Consider the following 2327-nt stretch of genomic DNA (forward strand, 5'->3'; position numbering starts at 1 on the left):
CGAGGCTGCGGTGGCCGGGAGTGGCCACTGCACTCCAGTCTGGGTGACAGAGTGCGACTCCAACTCAAAAAAAAAAAAAAAAAAGTGGCTTTACAGCAAGGCACGGTAGCTCACACCTATAATCCCAGCACTTTGGGAGACTGAAGTGGGTGGAGTGCTTGAGCCCAGGAGTCTGAGACCAGTCTGGGCAACAGCAAGACCTCATTTCTACAAAAAAAATCAGAAAATGAGCTTGGCAAGGTGTTGTATGCCTCCAGTCCCAGCTACTTGGGAGGCTGAGGCAGGAGGATTGCTTGAGCCCAGGAGTTCGAGGCTGTGATGAACCATGATGGTGCCACTGCGTTCCAGCCTGGGTGACAGAGTGAGACCCGATTAAAAAAACCAACAAAACAAACAAGAAGAAGTGGCCATAAGCAGGGACAACAAAGCAAGACTTCATCTCTATGGAAAAAAAATTACCTAGACATGGTGGTACATGCCTATAATCCCAGTTACTCAGAAGGCTGAGGCAAGATTGCTTGAGCACAGGAGTTCGAGGTTACAGTGAGCTATGATTGTACCTCTGCACTCCAGCCTGAGTGACAGAGTGAGACCCTCCCCTCTCTCTTTAAAAAAAAAAAAAGGCATTAGTCATGAAGACAATAGGTGTCAGAGGCTCAGATTAGAAGCTTGAATAAGCTATTGCCTTGTAAGCAATGGTCAGGCCATGTTTCCTAGCTTTGGCCCCCTCCCCTACCTTGGGAAAGTGAATCTGTGCTCACTCGCACGCTCTCTCTCTCTCTCTCTCCGAGTTACCTTTTAAATAAACTATATTTTCTAACCTAAAAAAATGCAGCTTGACTAAAACTGTGTCATGAAATGAAATGGAATGAAACAATGTTTCCAAATGTATAACTGAATGAGCCTTTAAAGGTATATATAGCAACATCAATACTGTTAAACATTATAAAAATGTATTAGTATATTTCATCTATCCTCTTAAAGTTGATATATACAAGCTGGTCAAAACCAATTTATTGGGAGGGAGAGGGGTTGTTATTGGAAAATGAAGAAACTGCATGTCAGTCAGGAACACAGGGTATCTGTGTCTACTTTGTGTCAGGCGCAGCTGAATAAAAAAATGAGGTAGTGATAAGTGCTAGCATGACAACAAAGCAGGCACTTTGATGGAGACGTGAAATGAGGTGGGGTCGTCACGAAGGCTGAAGAGGTGGTTTAAACTGAGGTTTGAATGACAGCCAGCAGAGGAAGTAGTTAATTCACAGGGGACAGGAATGGGCATACCAAGTTCAAGGAATAGAAAAGTTGGTAAGTTTGAGTAGTGAGGGAAGGGGAGACATGTACATGTAGACATCTATTTTGTTGTTGAAACTAGATGATGGGTACCAGGAGTTCATTCTTTCTCCCTTAGTATTTGAGAATTTTCATAAATTAAAAAAATATATATTTATACTTGTTTTGCTTTTCATAATTCTGTACATATTGTCGGGTCTGGTTCACTTAAGTTTATGTCCTGGAGAGCTTTCCACATCAGTACACACAGAGTTGCCTCATTTTGCTGAACGGTTACATAGTCTCCCAAAGTAAGAATGTACCTTACTTTACCTAGACATTTGCTTACTGATGGGCTCAGGTGTTTCCAACAGTTCAATATGGTACGTGACTCACTGGGAACATGGACAAACATTTCATTAGAGTAGATTCCAAGAAATGTAACTAAAAGCTATGTCCCTGTGATTTTATTAATTCAGCTGAGCACAGTGGCTAGTGCCTAAAATCCTAGCACTCTGGGAGGCCCAGCAGGTGAATTGCTTGAGCCCAGGAGTTTGAGACCAGCCTGGGCAACATAGTGAAAACTTGTCTCTACAAAGAAAAAAAAAATTAGCTGGGCATGGCGCCCATAGTCCCAGCTACTTGGGAGACTGAGGTGGAAAGATCGCCTGAGTCCAGGAGGTCAAGGTTGTCATGAGCTGTGATTGTCGTGATCATGCCACTGCACTCCAGCCTGGGCAACAGAGTAAGACATCAGCTCAATTTTTTTTAAATTAATTTTATCTCTAAAGAAGCTATTATCAATTTATGGTCCCATCAACAAAATCCTGGAATATTCATCTCCTTACATATATCCTAACACTGTGTATTATCAATCTTGAACTTTTCTCATCCATTTTGATGGGCAAATAAGCATCGTCTTTTTGTTGTACTTTGTGTTCCTGAGATTGTGAGGATGAATACCTTCTCATACTTATTAGGCAATTTCATTTGTGTGCAGAGCCTTTGCTTGGTTTTCCCACTGAATTGTTTATCTTTTCTTTTTTTTTTTTTTT

At 41.7% G+C, this 2327-nt stretch overlaps 1 protein-coding gene across 1 annotated transcript in view; it reads right to left on the reverse strand.

Moving 5' to 3' along the window:
* Positions 1 to 2327, reverse strand: part of IFT22 (intraflagellar transport 22) — a 7688-nt gene that overhangs the window by 4427 nt on the left and 934 nt on the right. The gene's annotated exons all lie outside the window — the stretch shown is intronic.

The sequence above is a fragment of the Carlito syrichta genome, unplaced genomic scaffold (assembly GCF_000164805.1).
Source record: "Carlito syrichta isolate Samal-C Ts95f unplaced genomic scaffold, Tarsius_syrichta-2.0.1 Scaffold83821, whole genome shotgun sequence".
NCBI classification, from domain to species: domain Eukaryota; kingdom Metazoa; phylum Chordata; class Mammalia; order Primates; family Tarsiidae; genus Carlito; species Carlito syrichta.